Raw genomic sequence first — 9,423 nt, forward strand, 5'->3', positions numbered from 1 at the left:
GCCTTAAATATGTGTTTTCTTATGATGTCCCTTTGTACTATCTAAAGTGTTCATCAGGAGATTGTGTGGAAACATGTGAGGCTTCATCCTGGAAGCGCTTGCTGCAAACCTTTTCTTCTGCAGTCTGATTGAATAGGTTGGCTTCATAAAAGCTGGACTGCAGAATCAATGGCCTGGTACTTTAAACATTTAGCAACAAGAATCTGCTGTCATAAAGAACATAGAATTTTTTTGGACAGCTTCATGCCAGGCGTGCTCTGAAGTGGACTCACAACAGTGTTTTTTTAATTTAGATGATCAAATTGGTAATTCAGTCTGTTTATGACAACATAGGTGCACCAGAGGGATCATAAGCATCACTGATATTGTTTTAGGTTCTATTATTGATTATTCTTTTTTATCAGAAAATGTTATAAGGTGTATCAAAAAGTTTTTAAAAGATAGAAAAGTGGTGTTTGGATGAAATATTTTGTATAGCATGTGTGTGAAATGTATGTGTAAAACTGTCAGCTGACACTAAAAAACTTCCCTCTATATCTTTGGCATTTACTATAGAGAAGAAAAGGAAAGGAATAATGTTGTTTTCATTTTGCTATTATAGTTCTTATTTAATCCTTAATGAACAGATTAGTAATCATTGAGGTGAAAAACAAAAGCAAACAAAGCCATAAAGATTTATTTTCCTGTATTTAATACCATAACAAACATCTAAAGTGTTTGTAACGCTATTAACACCAAAAGTGTTTGCTGGTCCACAGAAACAATGTTTCTGCTATGGAGCTCAGACAGAAGCAGCAGTACAGAGCAGCCGTGGGCCGTTTTTTTATCGCTCCTGACCGCTGCATGCGCACAAGGATAATATGGAAATCCACCGTTAGCACCGCGGACACTGTGTTAGGTCATGAAACAATGGAGGTTTTTACCATCCAGACCTTCAGAACCAGTTCAGCTCCATAATTCAATTCAATTCAATTTTATTTATATAGCGCCAAATCATGAAACATGTCATCTCAGGGCTCTTTACAAAATCAGGTTCAATCATGTTATACAGATTGGGTCAGATTATACAGATTGGTCAAAAATGTCCTATATAAGGAAACCAGTTGATTGCTTCAAAGTCCCGACAAGCAGCCTTCACTCCTGGGGAACCGTAGAGCCACAGGGAGAGTCGTCTGCATTGTACATGGCTTTGCTGCAAACCCTCATACTGAGCAAGCGTGAAGCGACAGTGGGAAGAAAAACTCCCCATTAACGGGAAGGAAAACCTCCGGCAGAACCGGGCTCAGTATGAACGGTCATCCGCCTCGACCGACTGGGGTTACAGAAGACAGAGCAGAGACACAACAAGAGAGACAAAAAAGCACAGAAGCACACATTGATCTAGTAATCTGTTCTACATTAGATGGTAGTAGCGGGGGTTCCGTCTTCTCTGGATGATGTCACAGTTAACAGAACGCCAGACCAGGTGTACCTACTATGAAGAAAAAGAGAGAGAGCAAAAAGTTAAAAGCTGAAATGACGACAGTCATTTCAATGTAATACAATGCAAAACTGGAGAACAGTAGACTGAAGAACAGTAGAAATCAGTAGAGTGAGAAAATTAGACCCTGATGTCCTCCAGCAGCCTAGGCCTATCACAGCACAACTATAGAGATAGCTCAGGGTATGAGCCACTCTAACTATAAGCTTTGTCAAAAAGGAAAGTTTTAAGATTAGTCTTAAAAATAGACAGGGTGTCTGCCTCACGGACCAAAACTGGGAGTTGGTTCCACAGGAGAGGAGCCTGATAGCTAAAGGATCTGCCTCCCATTCTACTTTTAGAGACTTTAGGAACCACCAGCAGACCTGCAGTCTGAGAGCGAAGTGCTCTGTTAGGAACATACGGGATAATCAGAGATCTGATATATGATGGAGCTTGATTATTAAGGGCTTTATACGTTAGAAGGAGAATTTTAAATTCTATTCTTGATTTAACAGGAAGCCAATGAAGGGAAGCTAAAATTGGAGAAATATGATCCCTCTTGTTGATTTTCATCAGAACTCTTGCCGCAGCATTTTGGATCAGCTGAAGACTTCGAACTGCATTTTGTGGACTTCCTGATAGTAAAGAATTACAATAGTCCAGCCTTGAAGTAACAAATGCATGGACTAGTTTTTCAGCATCACCCCTGGACAGAATGTTTCTAATTTTGGCGATATTCCAGAGGTGAAAAAAGGAAACTCTGGAAACCTGTTTAATATGGGATTTAAATGACATGTCTTGGTCCAAAACAACACCAAGATTTTTAACTTTATTACCAGAGGCCAAGTTAATGCCATCCAGATTAAGTGATTGATTAAGAACTTTATTTTTTGAAGACTCTGGCCCAAAGTTTACAACTTCTGTCTTGTCAGAATTTAAATGCAGGAAATTTAAAGTCATCCAGCTTTTGATGTCATCAAGACATGACTGCAGTCGAAGTAACTGATTGGATTCATCAGGATTTATGGATAAATATAGCTGAGTGTCATCAGCATAACAGTGGAAATTAATCCCATGCTGTCTGATAATTTTGCCAATCGGAAGCATATATATAGTAAATAGAATTGGTCCAAGGACTGAACCCTCTGGTACTCCACAAGTGACCCTAGAGTTTGAGGAAGAGTTATTATTAACATGAACAAACTGGAATCTGTCCGACAGATAAGATTTAAACCAGCCTAATGCTTTTCCCTTAATCCCTACAGTATGTTCAAGTCTTTGTAGGATAATATTGTGATCAACTGTATCAAATGCAGCACTGAGATCTAACAGGACAAGTATAGACACAAGTCCATTATCTGAGGCCATGAGAATATCATTGGTGACCTTCACCAGAGCTGTTTCAGTGCTATGATGAGCTCTGAAGCCTGACTGAAACTCCTCAAGTAGGTCATTACTTTGTAAATGTTCACATAGTTGATTAGCAACTACTTTCTCAAGAATTTTAGATAAGAAAAGAAGATTAGATATAGGTCTGTAATTTACTAACTCATCTTGATCAAGAGATGGTTGACTTTGTAAAGTGCCTTGAGATGACATGTTTCATGATTTGGCGCTATATAAATAAAATTGAATTGAATTGAATTGAAGTTTCTTAAGTAAAGGTTTAATAACAGCTACTTTAAAAACCTGTGGTACATATCCATTTACCAAGGATAGATTAATCATGTCTAAAATAGGACCACTGATCAGAGGGAATACCTCCTTAAACAACTTGGTTGGGATTGGGTCTAACATACAGGTAGAAGGTTTAGATGAAGCTAAAATTTTAGATAGTTCAGAAAGCTCTACTGCTTTTAAACAGTTCAGACACTGCGCAGGTTCTAGGGATTCCTCCAATGCTGCCTCACTTACTGAGGACGAGGTAATCATGTTTGGGAGGATGCCAATTATTTTATTTTTAATGGAATCAATTTTATTTATGAAGAATCCCATAAAATCATTACTGCTAAGAGCTAAGGGAATGGATGGATCAACAGAGCTGTGGCTCTGGGTAAGTTTGGCAACTGTACTGAAGAGAAATCTAGGATTATTCTTATTCTCCTCAATTAATGATGAAAAATATGCTGCTCTAACTCTGCGAAGGGTCTTGTTATACAACAATAGACCAGATTAGGTAGGATTCCTCTTGGTGTGTAGAGCGCCATTTTCTCTCCAATTTCCTAACATTGTGCTTCAAGGAACGCAGCTCTGAATTAAACCAAGGAGCCAGCTTCCTGTGAATAATCACCTTCTTTTTCAAGGGAGCTACATTGTCTAATGCAGAACGCAATGACGAAGTCATACCGTTTACAAAGACATCTATTTGTGAATTGGAAGAAACAACATTGCTGCCATCTACAGGGCATTTCTGCAATACGGAGGATATTAAAAAGGGGACAGACTCTTTAAGTTTTGATACAGCATTATCCGATAAAAATCTACTATAATGGAACCCTCTTTTGGGTTCCATTATAGTTAGATTAAACTCAAATGTTATTAAAAAATTATCAGATAGGACAGGGTTGTGAGGAAATACTGTTAATTCTTCACAATCAATGCCATATTTCAGCACAAGGTCTAAAGTATGGAGCCAAGAGTGCATCGGTTTATGCACATTTTGAGCAAAACCAATTGAATCTAGGATAGTTTTAAAGGCTACACTAAGGTTATCACATTCTGTGTCAACATGGATGTTAAAATCACCCACTATAATAGCCTTATCAGTATTTAACACCAAATCAGATAAGAAATCTGACAACTCATCCAAAAACTGAGTGTAAGGGCCTGGTGGACGATACAAAACAACAAACAGAAGAGGTTTTATTGCTTTGCAATTTGGATGAGGGAAACTGAGGGTTAAATGTTCAAAAGAACTGTAGTTATTAATTGGCCTGGGACTAATTAATAAATCAGACTGAAAGATGGTTGCCACTGAATGAGGGAGTTGACTCATTTATACTAACGTAGTCCTCTTGTAGCCAGGTTTCTGTGAGACAAAACAAATCAATCTGTTTATCAGAACTCAATTTGTTAACTAACAAAGTCTTTGGAGGGAGAGACCTTATATTTAATAGACCACATTTAATTGTTTTATTTTTAGGTTCAAGGTGAACCGTATTGATTTTTAGTAGGTTTTTATGATTTGTTCCTTTTAGATAAGTTTTTGATCTGTTAAGTTTTGGCCGTGGGAAAGACACCGTCTCAATAGGATAATGGATGGGTAACAGTACAGAAGCTGCAGAGAGGTGTGTTAAACTACGGCTCTGCTTCCTGGTCTGGACCCTGGGTTGTCAGCATTTAGGAAGACTAATAAATCCTGCCAGATTTCTAGAAAGAAGAGCTGCACCATCCAAAGTAGGATGGATGCCGTCTCTCCGGATCAGACCAGGTTTTCCCCAGAAAGTTCTCCAGTTATCAATGTAGCCCACGTCGTTTTCAGGACACCACCTAGACAACCAGCGGTTGAATGATGACATGCGGTTAACATGTCATCACTGGTCAAATCAGGCAGGGGACCAGAGAAAATTACGGAGTCCGACATTGCTTTAGCAAACTCACACACCGAAGCAACACCAACTTTAGTGACCTCCGATCGGCGTGACCGGGTGTCATTACCGCCAGCGTGAATAACAATCTTACTGTATTTACGCTTATCCTTAGCCAGCAGTTTCAGGTAAGATTCTATGTCGCCCGTTCTGGCCCCTGGCAGGCATTTAACCAAGGACCGCGGAACCGGTAGGGCCGGTAGGGCCGGTAGGGCCGCGGCCCTACCTACTTTTGGTGATCAAACATGTAAAATAATATATATAAATAAAATTAAATTATTCAATAGCTATTTTTTCAAATACACAATAGTCTATGGCAGCAGCATCATTCTCCAATGAGAAAGCGATAAATCATCCCATCTAAAAATGTATAGGGTAGTTCACTGCTATTGTTTTCATCCGGGTTTTTCGCGCATGCGCGACTGGTAGGCAAAAGGCGAACACAATGGCGGACGCAAACAGAGAAACTGCTCCAGACAGCCGCAGAAGCGGCTGCTGCTGCTGTAGCAGCCGCTTCTGCGGCCCGTGTAGCGATCGCCACCTCCCCTCCGCCGCTATTTAAGTAGCACAATGACTAGAGCAGAATTAAGTTGTATTTACCGGAGATGAAGTGTAGACTGCAAATTCTGTCGTATTATGATGGCTCCCCCAGTCCATTGGGAGTGTCTGCCTGCGCTCTTTTCATTGAAAATATCCATTTCTTTCTTGGTCCTTCCTCCTTCGGTAAACGACAGAAACGTACATCCAACGATTTGGAATGCTTCTCTGTGCAACCGGGAGCACAACAAGTCGTAGGCATTGGTTAGATTCCAGAAATAAAAGAACTAAAAGCACGCTCTAAATCACCCGTTTTGTCATGTAGTAGACGAGAACAGTACTGTTTGTGTCTACACGCCGGACCTGGACGTAGCGCTGACGTCACGCGTGAACTACCCTATTGGCTGATTGTGTCATGTGATGTAAACAAAATGACTGCTACTTCGTTTGCTTCGTTAGCTTAGCTAGCTTTAAGGCTGTGTCCACTGCAAGTGCTGAGAGGTGTTTCTCATCCCTCCGTCGTATCAAGACCTATCTGAGATCAACAATGACCCAGAAAAGACTAAATAGCTTGATGTGCGCCCACACACACAGGGATCTTTTGACCATAGTGGATGCTTTGAGGATAGGACTTCATCCAGCATAATGGCAGACGGAGACACTTTTTCGGGAATATTTAGAGCAGGGGTGAGTTTGACTTTTCTTTTTAAAGTATTTTTTTTCTGTAAATATTGTGTTAGCTGTAATATAATGATTGTAAGTGGAAATAAATCCGGGGCGTGTGTGCTGGAACGTCAGAAAAAAAGTTAAATAAATGGGTAGTTCACTTTCATCCGGGTTTTTCGCGCATGCGCGCCGGACTGATGGGCCTGACCAATTTGAAAGGCGTTCCGCGGTCCATGCATCTAACTATGGTCCCTGGTGTCTCTAGTGCCACGTTTCTGACTATTGAGCTCCCAATAATCAGGGTCGGCTTCTCAGCGGGTGTGCCGCTGAGTGGGGAAAATTTGTTAGAAACGCAGACGGGTTGGTGGTGAACTGGGGGCTGAAATCTAGAGCTATGCTTCCTACGCACCGTCACCCAGCCGGCCTGCTTACCCGGCTGCTCGGGTGCTTCTGGAGGACCACTAAGTGAACTAACGCTAGGTCTATGTGGCTCCGCGCTAGCAGAGGGGCGGCTATCAGCTGGTCTTTCCATAGCACGGAGCTGGGTCTCTAATTCTGACACCCTCGCCTCCAAAGCTACAAAAACACTACATTTATTACATGTACCATTATCACTAAAGGAGGCAGAGGAATAGCTAAACATCTGACACAGAGAGCAGGAGATAAGGGGAGACTTAGTCAGAGACGGAGAAGCTGAAGTAATAGTAGGAGAGGAAGCCATTGTGGAGCTAAAGCTAGGCTAGGCTAAAGCTAGGCTAGCGCCCTTCTACCACGCCAAGAGAGCAAACCGTGAAACATGAGGAGTTCCCAAGCGTGATGTGCAGCAACAGAAAATGTTTTAAAAGTGCTTATGTGTTAGAAACAGATGTTACAGCAAAGAGATTAAAGATAAAAGCGAGAGAATCTGGAGCAACAAACCGTTGCTCACGCAGTGAAAACAGGAAGTGATACAATACGCCTTACCGCAAACAGGCGCAAACTTCTTCCATAGTTGTTTCTATGGAAGATGAACAGATTGGATCTGAAATGATGACATTCTTCACTTGTAACTGATGTTCCAGCAGATCTCTAGAAAATGGAGCTGCAGCTCTCAGATATTTTAGTCATCATGTCTTCTATCAATGAATCCACTGATTAAAGCAGTAATCTCAGAGACATGTGCTACTCCAGAGGTTCCCAAGGTTTGTTGCTGGAAGCTCCTACTTGGACCTCCAATCCAGGCTCCGCCCCCTTTAGAGAAGATCTTTCCATAGATGAAGCTGGGGCTCCATGCCAAAACGTCACATAAATGTCCAAATGTTGGACTGGTCCTTTGTCAGTGGAGGACAATGTGTGTCTGAGAGACATGTAATGTCCATGTTTGCTGCTGAAAGAGACTGATGGTCTGACCCCCCTCCTCCTTTCAGGGTGGAGCCTGCTGGAGTCCAATGGTTGACACCAGGTCTGAGGAAGTGTAAGTGTGTTTTTTATTTGATTCATGACAACAAAGCAGCTCACATTCAACCAACTTCAAACTGTCCATCACTCATTCAGGAGTCATCATCAAAGTGTCAATAAATGATCAATAACTGCAGCTGGATTGTCTTTGTTCTCTCCATCAGATTCCTGTCAACTCACAATCAACACAAACACAGTGAGCAGAGAACTCAAACTGTCTGAAGACAACAGGAAGGTCACACGTGTGGAGGAGCTTCAGTCATATCCTGATCATCCAGACAGATTTGATCTTCCTCAGCTGCTGTGTAGAACTGATCTGACTGGTCGCTGTTACTGGGAGGTCAAGTGGAGAGGAGAAGTTGAGATATCAGTGAGTTACAGAAGAATCAGGAGGAAAGGACTCAGTGGAGACTGTTGGTTTGGATATAATGATCAGTCCTGGAGTCTGAGCTGCTCTGATGATCGTGGTTACTTTGTCCGTCACAATAGCAGACCAACATCTATCTCCTCCTCCTCCGTCTCCCACAGAGTAGCAGTGTATGTGGACTGTCCTGCTGGTATTCTGTCCTTCTACAGAGTCTCCTCTGACTCACTGATCCACCTCCACACCTTCAACACCACATTCACTGAACCTCTGCTTCCTGGCTTTGGGGTCTTTTGGTCCAGGTCTGGTTCCTCAGTGTTTCTGTGCTGATTGAGTCTAAAGAGTCTCCTCCTGTCAGAGAAAGCCTCTCCCTGTTGAACAGATAGTTCAGTCTGTTCATGTCTGTCTCTTTCACTCAGAAACACGTTTTCACATTCATGGATTCAATCTGTTTCTTTGTGAAACTCTTCTAAATGATTCCTTGGAAACTTCTTCCTCTTCCAGTCCTTTAAAGATGGAAGCTGGGATTATTCCAGGATCCACATGTTGTTTTTCTGCCTGTTTCCAGTCAAAGCTTCACTCTGAATATCAGCATGTTGACTTTCTATCTTGGTTTTTACTTTCATTCATAAGTCAGATTTCATTGAAATGTTTTTCTCTGAACACTTATTCAGCTCCTATTTTTAACACTTTTTAGATTCAACTGTTACATTTATCTTTTGTATATTTGCTGCAGTTCTATTTTGTGTCTTTTAATGAATAAACAGATTTATTTTGCTGCTCATTCTTTTCAATTTTTAAATTTGTCAATAAAACTGATTTTTTTCTCTCAACACTGATTTTGAAATAGTCCTTATTTACAGTAGATAATTTCCATCTTCTGACATCTTTTCAATGTATGATTTTATTTCTTTGGTAGAATAAATAAGCGGCAAATACTTGTATTAGAAATACTGCCCATCCCTGGACGCAGCTGATGCCTGCGGTCCGGTCAAGTGTAGATGGAAAAGCCACAGAAAATAAGTGTGTTTTAATGAGAGACTTACGAATCGGGAGCAAATAATATTGGATCATATTCTAATTTGAAAGAAGTCAGAAGGAAAGGAAAAACGTTTACCTACAGGGTTGATTTCAGCAACAGCTTCATCAGGAGAGAAAAACAGATAAACGGAGAAGCATTTGGTCCAGCAGGACAAAACCAGTTTCAGTACATGCACACCCATCTTCCACAGTGTTATAGATGCAACTATTTTTACTGTTTTGTTTTTTTTTTTTTTTCAAATAAATTGATAGCTACAAATGAAACATCTTTAACCATAAACTGAGTTGAGTTATGTTATGTTCATTCTCACTTTTATAACTGTACAACA

This window comes from Fundulus heteroclitus, chromosome 22, assembly GCF_011125445.2.
Source record: "Fundulus heteroclitus isolate FHET01 chromosome 22, MU-UCD_Fhet_4.1, whole genome shotgun sequence".
Taxonomy (NCBI): Eukaryota; Metazoa; Chordata; class Actinopteri; order Cyprinodontiformes; family Fundulidae; genus Fundulus; species Fundulus heteroclitus.